The sequence below is a fragment of the Onychomys torridus genome, chromosome 6, assembly GCF_903995425.1.
Source record: "Onychomys torridus chromosome 6, mOncTor1.1, whole genome shotgun sequence".
NCBI lineage: Eukaryota > Metazoa > Chordata > Mammalia > Rodentia > Cricetidae > Onychomys > Onychomys torridus.
Genome location: NC_050448.1, coordinates 51,416,495 through 51,435,752, shown reverse-complemented (window position 1 = coordinate 51,435,752; position 19,258 = coordinate 51,416,495).

The window sequence follows — 19,258 nt, the reverse complement described above, 5'->3', positions numbered from 1 at the left end:
TTGTGGAATTTCCTGCAAAGGGGAACACTCCAAATTTCTTTTACAATTGGAGCCTTTTTCTTAGAAAAGGAATCATATGAACTTTGTATAGATGTGAGTTTAAGATGGAAGAAAGGTTAGTATACCTGGGAACGGTAAAATCATTTGGTTATCAGACCGAATCACAATTCAAGTACTGATTTCTTATCTGGTTCTGACTGTTTTTCACATTCTCCAAGTATCACAGATACTTGGTGGAAACATAGCTGATACTCTGGCATCTTCTGTGCATACCACTAGATTCCCTTTGGTTTAAGAGTGTGCATAACCTGACAATTTGTAGACAGATTCTATGGGTGCAGAAATGGTAGATTAGAGATTACTGTCCATAATTCAGGTTGTAATGGTCACAGATGCTCTTATTTGTCCCCATATAAAGCAAGGGTGTGTTCAGCTACCCAGAGCCCATTCTAATCTGACTGGATAAGACTTCAGAGCAAACCTCAGGAGTACACAGCCAAGTAGGTTACAAAAGAGAAATCTGGATGTTACTCTATCCTTCATTTCCCCAGCAAAGATAAAAATGCCAAGCCTTTCCTTTTCTTTATAAAAGTTGTTTTTGGATTCCATCTTATCTACAGTATTTTATCCTGTTTCCTATTATTTTCCTATTTTACTACTTCTCTTTTTTAGTATAGCAGAGCATAATGATGTTTATATATATAATGGCCAACCAATACTCAGAACATGAGCTAAATGGATCACTTGTCTATTAATTCAGCATAGTGCTGGGGATATAGCTATAGCAACACAGCAAAAAAAAAAAAAATGTTTCTGTATTGGAAATACGGAACTAATGTATCCCTGATTGCAGATGATTAGTAAATGTAAAACATTACAAAAGTCCTTCCAATACTCTTTGATTTAAAAATAAAAGAACAACTCAGCGACATATTAAACAAAATCAAAAATGGGAAAATTAAACTTAAATCATCTGAGCTCCAAGCCAGGGTCAGTTGCCTACAGTTCAATAATGATGTTCTTCTCACTGGCAAAAGCAAACATCCTGATTGACAATCATTATTTGTTACCAAACGTCAGAAACTTAGTTGTGTGAATCATTCTGGAAGGAATTTGTAAAAAACATTTAGCCATAAAAAACAATTTATTTAATTTAAAGTCATATGAATCCCACATGATTATGGATGACATATTTATCTAAGAAAAATATATTATCACTGATTTATCAAAAATGTAACCAAAGGGGAGAGTTATGAATAAGTAGTTAGGATCACTGGCTCCTCTTCCAGAGGACCACATTGATTCCAAATGTACACATAGATGTTCATAAAAATCTGTAACTCCTATTCCAGAGAATGTGATACCATCTTTTGGGTATGAGCTCTATGACTACTAGGTTCATATGTAGCACACAGGCATACATGTAGGCAATACACATATACATAAAATAAGAATTTAAACATTATAAAAAGATGAAAAGTAAGACCAAATAGCGCAAGTTGTAGAGCAGATGTGTACACTCCTCCCAAATTATTTCTGTGATTTCTGGACTATGGTCAATTTACCGGACCTATGGCCAGGGGAACAGTAGAAAATGGATTGGACTACCAAAGGTGCCCTGCTATAGATCCAAAATCGATGACAAAAATTGGCGACACTAGAGGTCCGTATGTGTTTCATATATGTATGTGGATGCAATAAAGGCCTTTACAAAACTAATTTTTTTAACATCTTAACCTTTATCTTTACCAGTTTCATTACTCTTCTAGTTTTCTCTGATTAGATATGCAACTACAACTGTATCCTAGATACAGTATGCAGTCATGTGTGAAGCAGAAGCCAAAATGCAACAGTCACATGTATCCTGTTAATGGCATAATGAAGGTAGTGGAAGCCACGATTTCAATAGCCTGGACCAAACACAAGTCTTGCAAATAGAATCATTGTATCTAGCCATAGGATTAAATGATTCAAATGTTGGGGGACAGCTCTTAAAATTTACAATTGATAAACCCAGTTCACTATACAGATTCAACAATAACACCTTGTCCATCATAAAGCATTTATATCAAATGCTAGGGCTCACAAAATCATACAAATGGATTAGAGAATTTCACTCTTCAAGTCTACCTAGTAATCAGTAAAATCCTTACATTTGTAGGACCATGAGGAGCTGTAATGATCCATTGGAGAAGCAAATCTGTAAGATATTCTCTTACATATTATAAACTAAAACCAACTAAAATCTGGCAAATATTAAACATAACAAAAAAGGAAATAGAACAGTGAAATATTTACTTTGTAATAACTAAGAATGAAAACTAGAATTTGAATTACATTGTGATTATTTTCACACTATATTCACATCTACTTGTAAAAAAAAAATCCCATAAAGGCTGTTAGATAAGAAACCAAATTTCTGCACAGATTTACCTGAAAAACAGACAGAGCCCTTGTTTCTATAGACTTCTTAGGTCCTTGTGTAAGCATGTATAGGAAGTCACAATAGAAGAAAGTAAGTGCCTTTCATTTGTGTGGTATTAACCATGGATGAAGCACATGTTACAATGGGGATATGCCAAGGTGGTCACAAAGATTACCCAAATGATAGCATCTGAAACATGGATACACAATTTGTATTGGCATTGCTAAAAATATGGATGCCCATAAAAAGTCATCATTCTTTGGAACTAGAAGGCAGATTGAGTAATGCAGACCAAAAAGACAAGCTCTGTGTTGATAAGCTAAGGATATCTGAGACTCTGGAAGGCTAATAATGGGGTTGGTAAATAAACTCTATTTTTCTCTAAGATTCTGGTGTAAGGTGTGAAAAGGTAATGAAATGGTCAGTTTTATCCAAAAGGCAGGCCAGGATAATAACTTGAATAAATGCTGAGTTTGTCAACATTGAATTCCAAACCGTCTGTTATGACTTCAACATTGCCTTCATTACTGAGGTCTCTAAGATACATACTACACATCTGATTTATAACAAGATTCAGTGATCATGTGTTGTTTCATAAATTCATATCTCTTCAAGCTAAAAAGTTAGTGCAGAAAGAAATTCAAACTATTGTTCATCACTGAGGAAGACTAAGATTCCTTGTAACTTTTCAAGTATCATGAAGAATTACACTGTTAACAGTTAGACAATTTATGGGCGGGGGTGACACATGTGTTCCCTACTCTATACATACTTTTAGAAATCTATTAGACACAATGCTTCCTTTCAGAAACTTGTCTATTATTGGAGGCTTTAGCATCTCTATCCCTTTGGTAAAAAGGCATCTTTGAGTTTTCTTTATCCCACAGATGTCTTGAATTTTTATTCTCAATGGCTGAAAATAACATGGCTGTGTTTTTGCACCTTAGTGAATCTTAATAGCTAGGTTAGATACCCTAAAATTTCATACACTCTTTCTGGGGAAATGGGAAGAAATGGCTATTGCTTCAGGTATAGAATCAATGACACACAAAAGTAGGAATACCAATGAAGTCAAACTTGATTGAATTTGTTGGGTTTACTTACAGACTTATGGGTGAATTATTACAGTATTACAGGAGCATAAATGACTCAAAGACATCACTGAAAGTCCAACATGGGTGATGGCTCATGAAACCTATAATTCCCTTGCAGTTTATGACTTTTAGGCAGCTCAGTTGGTCAGATAGTGTCTCAGATAGTTTCTGCTTTGTCTAGACAGCATTACTAGTCAGCACCTTCTTTTGCACTTCATTTAGTCTGTACCTCTTTTAGGAAAGTTGCTACTTTTTGCCTCTTCTAGGCATTTTGGCTAGTCTAAGCCTCTTCTACTACCTTGGATTATATGTGAATATCTCTCATCTCTCCTTTGTTATCAATTCTTATTATAAGCTTGAGGAAGGAGAGGGCTACTATATCACTATATCTTGTAAGTTTCAGGGACTTCCTGTTGCTGTTGAATTGTTTACTTTCTGAGTCTTAAGGAGCTTCCTTGCAACGTTGGAATATTTTAACTTGTCTTTAGACTACCCTTCATCTTAACAAACATTTCCCAAGATGAAATATTTTATGTTTGAAGAAATTGCTACACAATAAATGTTGTTAATATTAGGATGAAAACACACCTTTAACCATTGTGAATATGTGTAAGACCATACGGCAAGATTCACTAAATGCCCTGATTGTGATGACATTGGATAGCAGTAGCTTCATCTACATTCTAGGTGAAAAACAAAGTGTTTAATATTTAATAGATACTTAATTATGGACATCAAAACAGCCACTATTCAGAGACTAAGTTGAAGAGGTTGGCTGAACAAGGATATTTCTGTTGTCACTGTATGTGCCTACACTCATCATTAATGATTCTTTGGAACTTCTTAAATCTGGGCATTTGAGTATGCCTTCTTACTGTTCTCTAAAAATCCTTCACTTTTATACTTAGTATGTTACTTATACTTATGAAACATTTATGTACAACTTCAATGAAACTATTCTTGGTTCTGGGGCAAGTGCATACAATTTATTGCTGAATGTCTGTGTTAGATAAGATCTAAAGTAAGTGAGGTTTAACCTCTGTCTTTCTGGAACATCTGGAACTCAGTGGGAACTGAAAAAGAACTCAATAGCTTTTTATGTTTCCTTTTCCCTCCTAAAACTTAGTATTCAGAAAAGGATCCAGCACTGTCACACAAGAATATACTTTGTGCAACACTATTCCTTGAGTATCTGGAAAACATTCTTGAAAACTCCACAGTTCTCTGTATGTCAATGACACAGAGGCATGCCTACTAACTGACTAACTATACTTCAAAATGCATGGATAATGTCTAGAGTCTTGCTATTGAAATACCCAGTACTTTTTCTTTTCCCTGCCATTATTGTATTTGTGCAGTACATTAACTTATAGCACAGTCTGGCTGCATGGTGAAATTATGTTACTAAAAGAACTTCTCAAACAATATCATTGCTAGAAATATACACATCAATTGAACAGCCTTGTTCCCAAAACTGACACAAAGAAGTTTAAAATATCGCCACAAGAGGTAGAATTTAAAACAATATTCTGAAGCAGGACTATTTGTCCAGTAGATAAAAATCTAAAAGACTTTGACTTCACTAATGTCAGATGATGTATATATAGGTCATTATATGCTAAGTTGACAAAATTCATGAATCTTCACTGATAACTAATTGGGATTGGATCTCAGAGATAGGAAATGTAATAATAGCTTGACTATAAAAAATTGGTAAGAGATTATAAATATAGAGCATTCTCCATAGAATTATGATTTAATATATGAGTAAAGCTCATACGCAGGATACAAGCAAATTGCTAAATAGGCCTATGGAAGCTTGTACAGAGTGGTGGCCCATGCGAAGTAAAGAAGTATTGAAACTGACAGGGCAGATGCTGCTGGAAGAATTGGGTAAATTAAAACATGGGTAGAGTACCATGAGTGTATGATACATACCTGATAATTGTGCTTGCCTGGAGACACAAGTTTTATTTAGCAAACTCACAAGACATGTACAAAAAGTCATCAGTTATGTTTGTTGAGAATTGCAGTGGTGAGAAACCTCTGTGAATCAGATAGTCATAAACAGTGTCAGAGAAGCTGATTCCTTGAAAGGACAGCCAATCTATATAAACAAAAAATGATGAAACCCAGCTCACATCTTAACTTCTAATAATAATGGACTGCAAGGTATCAGTGGTGGTAAAGGGGTTGGAGCTACTTTGTAGAGAACAATGAGAATGAGTAGACACTTGGTTTTTGGATCAAAACAAGTACATAGTAAGCAGGGTTATTACCAACCACTCAGTCTCTGTAATAGAAATTTACAAATAAACAACCACTTTAGTGGCCGCATTGTCAAGATCCAGTGTGTATTTCTGAGACAGTAATAATAGCTAAACCCATTAACTGAACTAGTACTTCATGATAACTGAACTAGTTATCATGAAGAATTGATCCTCAGAATGTAATGACAACCTCTTGTAGCAATGATGTCCTCAGTTTTTGCACAGACATATTCAGTCATCTATTCATCTGACTGTAGACAGGGAAATGAGAAAGGCACAATATCATAAGAATTATTAAACTAGTGGTCAAATTTACATTGATATGAAGAGTCCCAGTGTGTCATGAATATTTAAATTGGAAGTATGTAGAAGCTAGGGAATTGATGGAGTTTACATTTCAGGAAGGTCTTTTTCCAGGCCATGAATATATAAAATAAAGGAACAGATTGTAGGTGGCTGAGCTCACAATTAAATCACTCGCCTGGAGGATTAGACATATTTTAGTAGATAGAGAGAAATAAAATTTCTTAAACATCTTCTCTATTTTGAATAATTGATTGATTAAAAAAACATATGCACTCTTTAGAAGAAATAACATCTATTGCCTTTAATTTCACAGATGCAAAAGGGATAATTTTTAGCATACACCTTTATGGATATTCATGTCTCCCAGTTGGTGACAGTGTTCTATTCCATCTCAACTAATAATCTCGACTTTGTCAGCTGTGGTATACTTCTTAGGAAAAATTCATACAGCCTTTGGTATATGCCATAGAATATCTGATTTATAAACTGTGCTATTTGTACTCCCATCATTAAGAAAGATCACCATGCTAATAAGTACTGTTTGTACATATCATCACAACTATCATATTTCCACTTGGAATGCTTACTTATTTGCTTTCTGTGGATAAGAAGTTAACTTGAAGAAATACAAATCAACTCTGTTTTATAATTAGCACCTTGGAAATTAATTTAACAAAGTCAAATAGCTCTGTCCTAAGCATATAGATGGATATATGTAAATTGTTATTAATAGTGAAGACATTGGATTGTCGTGACTATGACAAGATTTGTTCAGCTCTCAAAATGACATTATTCGTCATGAAGTCCAGACATATACATGGTGTGATGCAAATTATTTTGTTTCCCATTCCTCCTGAAAAGATAGGGTCCCATTTGGTCCAACAGTCATGTAGCCATACATGCTTTGCTCACAGCCTCACTTCTGAGTGCACAGAATACTCAGTCTATTAGCTAAAGAATCCATATAATGCTAAATCATACCAGAAAGAAACATCAGTTACAGAAAAGGTGAGGCTGGCTGTGCCTGAGCACAGAATCCACTTCTTCTCTTAAATTATAGCATCTTGAACTCTTGGAGTCTTAAACACTGAAATACTCCTATTTCTCCTCACCCCCCTAGTCTTCTTCCTCCTTTTCTCTGCTCCTTTTTTTCCTACTCATTTTGCCATGCATTTCTCCTGTTCCTTTTCCCTTCCTCTTCCTCTTTTATTCTGTAAGTTTTGAGGAAATAAATTGTTGCCGTATTTGTATATATAGCTCATATATGGAATACATATAGGAATAGCAAAAATAAATTCATAAGCATTTCTAATTTAGCTATTTTGGAGAATTTTTCATATTTTTATATTAATTTAGTAATCGTACATTTATGAGGTGTGGCTACCAAAGTCAAGAAGTGGATTTACTAAGATATGAAGTAAGCTTTCCATTCTTAACTAACCAATGGCAATTTGACTACTAAATTCTATAGAAATGGTGCAAAAGATGAAGGGAAAATAGAAAGACTTACTGAGTTACTTATTTTGGCAGGATGAAGTTGGTCAGCTATTTAATAAAGAAAGATAGCAAGTAATGTATGTAAAATGCAAATAATCCCCCTTTGTGTCACTTGATGTATCTATGGGCATTACTATAAGTAAATATGGTCAAAGCTTCTCACTTCCTCATTAACTGACATATGTAATCAATCAAGTCTTCATCTTAAACTATCACTACTCCATTAGAGAGGTGGTTCTGTTGGTAAAAATGCTTTATGTGCAAGCATAAATACCTGAATTGCATCTATGTAATAGTCAGATAAGGACATTTACACTTATATACCAAGTTTCTAGGGTTATAGAGATAGGACAATCTCTGGAGCTTGAAGGCCTGCCACCATAGCAGTAAAACAACAAGCACCAGGTTCAATGAGAGACTGTTTCAAGAGAATAAGGTGAAGGTGTTAGATGAGAACAACCAATGTCTCTTCTCAACCCTCTGTCCACATGGATAAGTACGTGAACACACACACTTGAAAACACAGGCACACACACATACACATACACATACACACACACACACACACATACACACACACACACACACACACACACATAAATAAAAGTATAAGTAAAAAAAACAAAACAAAACAAAACTGCCACTGACTAAACAAACTTGCCTATCCTTTGCCTCAATCATCTACCTATCTGTGTATGGTCATAAATGCACACACCAAAAACACACATACATGATATTGAGCGGGAACAGAATGTTAAAAATGAAGACTGAGAAGGTCAGAGAAATTATAATGTTCAAAACATAATTTCCTTTTCAGTGCATATATGCTTGTGTATGTGTTTGTATGCCTATGTGTGTAAAATGTGAAAACGACAGTAAAAATTTCAGGTTAGAATTTGGAGAGATAGCTCAATGTGTTAGAGCACTAGTTGCTTTTTCAGAGGACCCATATTCAATGCCCTGCACTCATATTGTGACTAACTACTGCCTGTTCCAGATGCAGGGGATACAATACTTTCTTTTGGCCTCCATTGGCACCAGGCATATGGGACACAGACATGCATGGAGAGAAACATCAATATATGTAAAATAAGAATGCATGAAATCTCAAAATCTTAATAAACTATTCCAGATATCTATCTAAAGAAATATCAACCTCATTATATATGAGTCTGTGTCCTCAAGCATAGTATCGAGGCTCAGATTCAATATGAATTTTTAATATAAATTCTTCCTTGACAGCACAAAGGATTGACTTGCTGTCTGGCAGCTTTAGCCACATATCCATCAGTAGCTGATGACTCCTTCTGAGATGATAACTGTCTCAGCCAAATCTGTCAGAGGACAGTAATTGTACTGCCAAGGAATTTGTTGTCCTTGGAAGCACATGGAACCATCTAAGACAGATTCTGAAAGCAGGATATTGCTAAGAATTCATGCCTTAACTGTTGGAAAGCATCAATATCATAATGGGTTTGGAGCAGTAGCATGCAGGATGGCACCAAGAGAGGTATGTTTATTATACTTATTTAGTTTTGTTTTAAAGGTTTTATTTTTCATTATGCATGATTATGCATGTATATATATTTATGTAGGCAGGCATACTTTTATGAGAGTAGGTAGCCATGGAGGCTAGGGATGTTAAATTTCTCTGGAACTGATGTTACAGTTGGTGAGACCCTTGTTGTCAGTACTGGAAACCAAAATTGAGTTGTCTACAAAAGCAGCATATGTTCATAACTGCTAAACTAATTCGCTGGTCTCCTTTTTAATTTTACTTTTATTCTTCTCTCAAACATTATATTCTACCCTGAATTACCCCCTTTCTCCACTCCTTCCAGTAGTTTCCCAACCTCTTCCAGGTCCACTTTTCTTCTATTTCCCTTCAGAAAAGAGTCAGCTTTCCAGGGAACATGGCACAACAAGTTACAATAAGTCTTGGCACAAATGGCCATACCAGTAATAGATGAGGCAAAGCAGTAGGAGGAAAAAGATCCCAATATCAGGCAAAAGAGTCACAGTTACCTCCCCCTCCACAGACAGACAGACAGACACACACACACACACTCTCTCTCTCTCTCTCTCTCTCTCTCTCTCTCTCTCTCTCTCTCTCACACACACACACACACACACACACACACACACACACACACACTCCCACTGTTAGGAATCCCACAAGAATAGCAAGCTACACAATCATTATATATATATACGCAGATATCCTAGTTACAGACCCATGAAGGCTCCATGATTGCCACTTCAGTCTCTATGAGTCTCTATGAGCCTTGCTTAACAGAATGTATTTGTAAGTGGACAGCTGGTGAGTAGGTATGTGAATAATGGGGATCTACTGGGGGAGAGGGATGGAGGGAAAGAATGCTGGAAGAGACTCCTGAAATCGGATTCATTTTGGGACAATGTGGAAACTTAGTGCAGTGGAAAATCCTTGGAATATATGTGGGTGGCCCTAGCAAAGACTCTGAGTAATGGAGAGTTCTGGATGTGAACTGTCCAATTTCTGTAACCAGGGATGGATCCCTGTGGTGAGTCTAGGACACCAGCCTAGCCACAAAAACTTGAACCTATAATCTGTCAGGCCTATAAAATGTGCTGAGGTAATAGTAACACAGAACTCGTGAGACCAGGCAACTAAAAGTGCCTGAAGAACCAGAACCCAGAGGCTGGCCACTCCAGAGGCCTAATATAGAACCAAACATGACTGGCAGGGGAAAAAAGTCAATGAAATGATCCCTGATGATATTCTATTATATTCATTTGTTTCGTGCCTAGCCCAAAAGTCATTAGAGAGGTGACATCCAGCAGCTAATGGAAGCAGATGCAGAGGCCCACACCCAAACATTAGGCGTAGCTCTGGGAAGCCCATGGGAGAAGGTGAGGAAGGATTGTAGGAGACAGAGAGGTAGAGGACATCATGAAAACATGGCCTTTAAAAAGTTTTTAGGAGATACATGTTAGTCTTGAAATCATATTATAATAACTATTGTGAAATAACAAAATTATTGTTATTTCACAGTATCTCTAAACCCTTTTTCCAAAAGTATAGTAATTTCCATATCAGAAAAGCCAGATAAGTTGCTGTTATTTTTGTGATGTAGGTTACATCACAACAAATATTTGTTCTGTTGACTTCACATTATTCCACATTCTTCTTCATGTGCATTAATATAAAAGAATAATTGAATAGCACAGGAAATGTGTGGTGATATTTTATTTGTGCTGAAATGTGGTGATATTTTATTTGTGCTTTAATAAATAAAGCTTTCCTGGAGATGGAGATTGAAGGAAAAGGCAAGCCATTTTAAGTAAACAAAGAAATGTTTAGCATATGCCCTTAATCCTATCACTTGGCAGGCATAAATTTGTCTGGATCTCTGGAAACAGAGCCAAGTGTGGTGGTACTTGCCTTAAATTCCAACACCAGTTAACCATGGAGGTCTGGAGGTCTTTACAGACCAACAGGAAGGGACAGGGCTGGGCAGGAAGAGGAAGTGATGTAGCTGGACCGAGCAAATATAGATGGCAGAAGAGCAAGGCATATAGGCATGGACAGACAGGAACTAACTTGCATTTAGAAGCTGCAGAGTTGGTGAGGAGGCTTTCACCCCATACCTGGTTCTGTGTTTTTGATTTAATAAGACCATTTATAAATTCATCTACAGACATGCATTTATTGCACTCTGTATTTAGTTTTGAGCTTCTTGAATTATTCACTTAAGTGTATCTTTCTATCCTGTTGCTTCACTAAGAACAACTTTGAAGAACAAAAACACTCCAAGCCATGAGAAAATACCCCCTGTAACTAGAAACTGACTCAATGGTTAAAAATGTGTTTAAAAAAAAAAAGCTTGAAGATTGGAGTTTTGATCACCAGAACCCACATAAGTTAGACAGGACAAGTGTGTCTGTAAGAAATGCTATGGACAGATGGGAGTTAGAGACAGGAGAACCCCTGGAAGTTCATGGCCAGGTAGGCTAATAGGCACAGTGAGCAAGGGGCAGAAAGTTAGGACTAAAACTTGAAGTTTTCATCAGATTTACATTTGATTCATACACAGGAACAGTGCATGTGCACAGACACAGGCATGTGCATGTGTGCATGTGCGTGTTTGCACACACACACACACACACACACACACACACACACACACACACACAACCAGATAAGAAACTCAGCCTTCTACAAATAAATCAAAGAGTAAATAACTCACATTGTTAGCTCTAACAACTATTCCCAGAACGAAAACAGCACTCTATAATAACTATACCCAGTGACCAGACTAACAGAACCTGGTGCCTTTTAATATTTTTATTTCCTTTTAGCAAAGGACAACAGTTAGCACAGAGGTTTATAACTAGTCAAAGTTTTAGGAAAAAATGACACCTGAGTGCTCAGCCTGAAGTGAGCTAGTTGCGTCACATCCTCTAATGCCCAGAGACTATTAAAAGAGAAGACAGAAGACTCATAAAAGATGAGTGATACAAAATGCTATCTTTTGAATATGGCATGGAAGTCCCAAACATGACCATATACCAGATGTGCCTGCAACATGGAACAGAAAAAAAAAAAAAATATGGCAAAGAGAAGAGGACTAGCAGCTGAAAGTTTTTCTGTGTCTCATCTTGTGCTGCAGCCGCTCAGATCCAAGTAAACACACGGAGGCATATATTAATTATAACTGCTTGGCCATTAGCTCAGGCTTACTACTGACTAGCTCTTACACTAAATTAACCCATAATTCGTATCTATGTTTATCCATATAGCTTGGTAATTTTTCTCAGTTCTGCCTTTACATCTTGCTTCCTCTGTGTCTGGCTGGCGACTCTTGACTCAGCCTTCCTCTTCTCAGAATTCTCCTCATTGTGTTTACCTCGCCTATACTTCCTACCTGGCTACTGGCCAATCAGTATAAACCAGTATACAAGGACATTATCCCACAGCAAGGACTAACTAGGAAACAGAGTCAGCCATACTGGGAGAGGTGAAAGGGAAGGTAATGGGGTGGGTGGATATGATCACAATACATTCTATTATTATTTACACACCAAAGAAGACATACAATCTTATGAGTCTCACTGAATGTCCATTATCTATTGGACCAGCTTTAGCTTTCCCATCTAACCAGTACACTTAAAACCTTTCTGTTCTTTTCTGCAGGGTTTTGTCATGCTTTACTTTGTCTTTGAGTCTCTGCCAAAATGCTGTGTTGGTTGATGGCTTTGCTTCATGAACTTGACTAAATAGCTTTTTCCTTTGTTCTCGTCTGCATAAATACCCAAATTCATGTAATCGTATAGTTTTTACTGAAACCACTGAATTCCTATGATTTTAATTGGGCCATAAGAAAGACAGAACTTATATTATAATATTATATTATAATAATGTATATTATCGCTCCCCAATTATCATGAGGCATATGAGAAACAGAATATGAAGTTGAATAACCCTTAACAGAAGCTGAATAACCATGTAATGTTTTATAGAAAAAAGTCCTTTTTAGGAAAGAATTATCCAAAGAACTCTAACCAATATGTGTGTCTAATTTTTAAGCCGTACTTCATACTCTTTCTATAGCATTTCTTGCAATTTTTATAGACACATATACCTTAAGTATTTTTATCCAGGTAAACACTGAGGTTTGAAAAATGTTGGCAACACTGTGTACTAGATGGATGATTCAAGAAGCAAAAAATTAAAACAGTTGACCTGAACCCTAGCTGCTTGCTATTACTTGCTTTCTACAGCGTAGCACTCTGTGCTATGCATTAGGAGGTAAGAGATTCAGTGGAAAGAAGTAGAGGGCAGCATGAAAAGTTGTTTCCCTAGATTCAAAGCATATTCTCCTGGTGTGATACTGCAGACTGACTGTCTATTTACTATTAAAATGAAAATGTCCACTTATATTTGGATGATTCTTTTGATTTATGGAACATATCTAGTCAATATAATCAATATAAGATGCTGGAAAGAAGACACACCTTTTTTAAAATGTTTGTCCCAATCAGCTTTATTTGCATCCTTTTGGAAATTTACTAATAATGGAACATATTAGGCAACAAGACTTACTGACTCACAGCTTTGGGGGGGATGCAGAGCAATAGTGTTTTAAGAATATGAGAATTCATTATTTGAACACTGAGAGGAAAAAAGTTGAATTATGATGTCTTATGTGGCAATCACTGCATTTTGGACTAATTGGCATTGATGTTATATTTAAACTGGAAAAAAATAAAGTGTGTCTCATATTCTCTTCTTTCTTTTATTTTCAAATATATTAAACACATGCTCTTCTAGGCCATATAGGTATTTACACCTATTATGTCAAATGTTTACAATAGAGTCACAAACACAAAGGGGAGCCACACTAAAGGGATTCAGCTCGATGTGATTCCTAATTCATTTATAGCACTATTCTCTTCCCTGGAAAATAGTGATAATACTCCATCACCTACACATAAACCTCAAAATCCTTCCTGAGATAAACAAGGCTAATGAATGGTATATTCTATTAGCTGTGTAAGCCCCAACAGTAGTCACCATCCTCACATATATGCTGCAAAGCCTTTTCTCTGCTCCTACTTATCCCAGGCAAGGTCTCCTGCTGACTTAATTCTTATTCATTGAAATAGATCTGTGATAAATTAGAAAACATATCTCCCCCTTTGATTTACATATTTCACCTTTTTACCTCATTTTCTAGTCTCATCTCTTCATTACAATTCCTAGTCTCTCTCTCTCTCTTTGTGTGTGTGTGTGTGTGTGTGTGTGTGTGTGTGTTAATCTTAGAGAATTCACTTGTATTATTCTTTAAGCCATAATTAAAATGTTTCCTAACACAGTTGATCAGTAGCATATGTAATTTTAAAGATACACTACAACTCACCCTTATGTTTTCTAAATGCAAGTTCCTTTCTACATAAACATAAAATTGCTAAATATTTCTACCTATTTTCTCTAGGTTTTACTTTCTTAAGTTGTAGATAATATAAAATATTTTAAATTTTGTTGAAATGTAATAGATGGTAGCACATCTAAGAATGAGTTACCTAAAAATACGTTTTAAAAACTCTAAACAATTGGATTTTTTTGTTTTTTTTTTAAATTTTATAATTTAATTTAATTTTACATATCAGCCATGGATTCCCCTTTCCTCTCCCTTTCCTCCCCGCTCCAGCCCACCCTTCATTCCCATCTCCTTCAGGGCAAAGACTCCCCTGGGGATTCAGCTCAACATGGTAGATTCAGTACAGGCAGGTCCAGTCCCCTCCTCCCAGGCTGAGCAAAGTGTCTCTGTGTAAGCCCTGGGTTCCAAACAGCCAGCTCATGCACTAATGACAGGTCCCAGTCCCACTGCCTGGGAGCCTTCCAAAAAGTTCAAGCTAATCAACAGTCTCACTTTTCCAGAGGGTCTGATCCAGTTGGGGACTCCTCAGTATTGGTGAAATTATTAAGGCCTCTCTACGTAGTTAAAAGGGAGGTTTATTTTGTGGGGTACCTACAAATGAGGGGGTAGGTTACAGGGTCTGGCAAGGGTATAGCGCAATCCAGCCGTGTTCTCTGGAGAACTCTGCTCGGTCTACCTCCAGCATCCAGAGTCTGGGAACCAAGAGAGTGACCTCTTCCTGATCCTTGGTCTTCTGCTTCCTCCTCCACCCTGCCTTGTGGGCGTGACCATTACCGAAGCCTCAATGGGGGTTGGAACTTCTGGGCCAATGCTGGGATGGCTATCCACTACATCTCCCCCTTTTGTCTAAATAAGAAAGTTCTAACCTAATACAAGACTATATACAAAGAGATGGTTATCAAATATTGTCCAGGAGTAATGAGGGATAATGACCTAGATAAGTTGGAATTACAATAAGTGCAAACAATATCAAGCAAAAAACATATAGTAAAATCCAGGGAAGTCTAGGGCATGGGTAGGTGGCATGTTACAAAGATCATTCCAAAAGGTGTCCTATCCTAAAGAACCTGAGTCTAATACTCAATATATCCTATCTAAGATATTATATATGTATATATACTAAGTTGTAACTATAACTGCTAATCTCCAACCTCACCAAAGACCTGAGAAGGAATATAATAATACCTGAGAAATGGGAGAAGGACGCAAGCAATTTTCGGGAGTCTTGTAAGAGTAGACAGAGTCAGCTAGCAGCCTGGACAGTCACCTAATGTTTCTCAGCATCGTTGGTGTATTCAAATTGGCTACAGGCCTAGAGTATCTGACAGACCATTTTCAGAAGCAGGAATTCTGAAAGATCATCTTACCCTGTCTTGGCAAAGTATAGTGGTCACTTTCCTTGTGTCCCGCTTGTCCAGAAAGGACAGCATTTGTACTGTCAGCAGTTGAGGCAAGGGCAGTTCTTTGCCCAGTAGGCCATTTTGTGCCAAGAAGACAAACTTTCAAATGGAAATGTCTTAGAAGCCCAACATTCTCTCGATTCAAATTGGTGCTGCCAGGAGCAATTATGTCTCACGTCAACAGAATTCTAAGTTATTTAAATGCCATGTTCTCTAGGTCCATGAAGTGTTTGAAGATTACCTGCCCATCTGACCTATGTATTTATAAATCTGGATAACCTAACTAACATAATTATACAGATGACAAGCATAGGTGACAATAACTATGTAAGTCTTATCTACCTAAACAACCTAAGGACTAAGCTTCCTATAAATAAGGCAAACAGTCTGTAAGCAAATGCACAGTAAAAGGACAATGACATTAAATTGTGACAATATGTTTCCACAGGAGAAGAAAAGCTATGGATACCAACAAAATCAATAAAAATTCGATTCGAACAGGAGAAACCCCTTGATGAGGAGAAGTAAAAGATAATCCACCAATGTGACATCACTTCAGGTTGTAAGAAAAATTTTAACAATCAAAGGTTGGGGTAGGGTTCTGTTTTTGTCTTTCCAGGATAATGGAAATACCCATCTTCCAGAAATCATAAGGCCTTGGATATCCGGATGTTTACAGCAGAAAGAAAGAATCTATTGGTACCAATCTACACAGGATAAGATATCACTGTCTAACATCTATATCTCTATCAATCTAAAATAGTTGTGGTTCCAATTTAATTATAAACTAAGCTGGCTTTGGAGATGAAATTGGCTCACTCCTTCTCTAAACCCAAACATATTGCTAAAAGAAAAGGTTAAGAGATTCTTGTGTCCCAAATCAGAAGAGCCCTCTGGTGTGGGACAGAGAAAAACCAATATTTTTCTTTAAAGCAGTTTGATTATAAATGAGATCTCTTTCTAAAGAAGAAAAGGGGATATGATACAGATATAATAGGATGAAAGGGTAGATTAAGGAACTTACTTCCAAAGAGCTACAACTTGTTTAAAATGTTTTACATTGGTATAGATTTTAGTCTATTGATACAAACTTAAAGTTAATTTTGTTATACTGTGTGTATATTTCTAATCGTGTTTAAGGTATTATGTTTGTATGGCTCATTTTAAATTGAAATGTATAATTAAAAATAGATTAATAATTAGTCATCTATGATAATCATACTCATAGCCATGTTAGTTAAGTCTTCTAGATATACATAGACATATTTCAGATAGATTGGTAATCTTCAAATACATCAAAGACCTACAGAATATGGCATTTAAAATACTTTTAAAATTTAGACTTTCTGGACAGTAAAACATGTCTGCTCCTGGCAGCACCAATTTACTTCAGAGAGGAGGATGGGCATTGAAGACACTTCATATGGAGTTTATCTTCACCTTGGCAAAAATAGCCATTTGGGCAAGAAACTGTTCTTGTATGGACTGCTTGATCGACTGGACATGTAGGACCCATAGAAAGGTGACCACTAAACTTTGCTTGACAAAATGGTCCTTCAGGTTCCTGCTTCACAGAGGAAACTGCCAGACATTCTACAGGACACTGAGAGAAGTGACCAAGAGACTCTAGCCCTGTGGGCTGAAGACAAATGCCCCAACTTTACAAAGAAACATTAGGTGACTGTCCAGGCTGCCAGCTGTCTCTGTCTACTCTTGCAAGACTCCCAAAAATGCTTGCATCCTTCTCCCGGTTCTCAGGCAATATTATATCCTTCTGAGGCCTTTGATATGGTTGAAGACTAGATAGTTATAATTTCCTCAGTTTTGATAAAAGATAAGTTAGATATAAAACCTTAGACTCACAAATATAAGATAGATAGGATATCTTCTTTAATATTGTAACTGTAATTCTTGCTTGATAATTGTTTTGTTATATGTAATTGTACTATGCAAAAGTTAAAACCTTCCTTAAAAAAAAAAAAAAAGAAAAGGGGAAGTGCTATGGATATCGCTCTGTATAAATAAAGTTCTGATTGGCCAGTGGCCAGGCAGGAAGTATAGGCGGGACAAGAGAGTAGAGAATTCTGGGAAGTAGAAGACTGGAGAGAGACACCGCCAGCTGCCGCCATGAGAAGCAACATGTAAAAACACTGGTAAGCCACAAGCCATGTGGCAAAGTATAGATAAGCAGAAATGGGTTAATTTAAGATAGAAAAGGTAGATAACAAGAAGCCTGCCACAGCCATACAGTTTGTAAACAATGTAAGTTTCTGTGTGCTTTCTTGGTTGGGTCTGAGCGACTGTGGGACTGGCGGGTAAGAGAGATTTGTCCTGACTGGGCCAGACAGAAAAACTCTAACTACACCTCAGCTATTGGTTCATAGTTCATGTATTTACATTAGTTTGGCTATTTGTCCCTGTGCTTTTTCCAATCTTGGTATTAACAATTCTTGCTCATTCAATCCCTCCTCTGAAATTTGTGCTTTCAAGTTTTACGTATTCTTTCATCCATGTGCAGTTAATATGAGTATAAAATGTATACAAATATAGATCAAATTCAGTCCTTCACACGTGGATTACTAGTTATTTCAGCAGAGTCTGCTGAAAAGTGTCTGTTTCTATGTTGAATTGTATTGCTATTTTTGTTGAGAAGGAGCTGAGCATGGATATGACAGTTTGATTTTGTACTCTTAGTTCTGTTAGTAGATGGGTGTGCCTGACCCTTACATCAGACACACATTGTCTTGTTTACTGCAGCTTTGTGTACACATTTGAAATATAGGTGAATTTTTTATAAGGTTGTTAACACAAATTTTATGTTCCATTTCTACATTTCTGAAAAAAAGAGTGATAACTTTGATTCTCCAGCCAATTAGTTAAGACTAGCCCATTCAACTATATTATCTTCCAATTAATAAATATGCAATCTCTTTTCTTTGAAGTCTATCATAAATTTAAATGCCTTTATTTGAGAGTCTTAAAACTAATGTCAATAAAGTTGTTTCTGTAGTATACCCTTCAGATATTTCAAGGTCTAAAGAAATGTAACTAAATGCTCATCAATTCCAGAAATTTGCTACTGTTGTTATAGGGTTTATTGTTGTTGCTGTTAATGTGAACTCATAGAACTTTCTTACAACTATGCAATCTCTTCAAGTAGATAGTTGTGAATCTTGGTTTTCAAAACAAATGTCTCTTATTTTCTATCTGAAACCCATAAATTGTGAGGCTCCTTAAAGCATTCCACAGGTGACTTCCTCACATGCAGACCATCTCATGATCCCTAGTTCATTGAGTTTTTAAAACAGAAGACAGTTTGTCTAAGGACTTTTTTTTGCTTGTG